We start from the raw sequence: 483 nt of genomic DNA on the forward strand, positions 1-483 counted from the left end.
CTATAGGTAGAAACCAGAACCACATCCAGATCACCAAAGATGAAAAATCTCCTCTTGAAAAGACAAGCTGACCAGCCTGGAACGGTGAGAAGAACAAAAGATACGTCTCGAATGAAAGACCTACAGGAAAAATATGATACAATGGGGGCAGATAGACTGTTACTACAGGAACAAATGGGTCGCTTCCCTAGGAGACATTGGGGCAGGTGGTCGGGTCCTACCAATGCAGGCCCCCTTCCAAGACTGAGACTCGGTGGAAATGCACGCTTGGATTGGTGACCACACACATCACCAATGGGGAGAAGTGGGGTAAAGGCAGCAATGAAGTGGCGAGCTAAGCCTTACAATATTCAGTGGGCTTCTGTGGACCCGGTTGGGGACCTGGGTGGCAAGCAGTGTGAGGATCCCATGTTCAGCCCATGCTCTTCCCTCTTGATAGTCCTAGCGGCCTCTGTTCCTGAAATATAAGATTAACTACTTCCC

The sequence above is a fragment of the Chrysochloris asiatica genome, unplaced genomic scaffold (assembly GCF_000296735.1).
Source record: "Chrysochloris asiatica unplaced genomic scaffold, ChrAsi1.0 scaffold00217, whole genome shotgun sequence".
NCBI classification, from domain to species: domain Eukaryota; kingdom Metazoa; phylum Chordata; class Mammalia; order Afrosoricida; family Chrysochloridae; genus Chrysochloris; species Chrysochloris asiatica.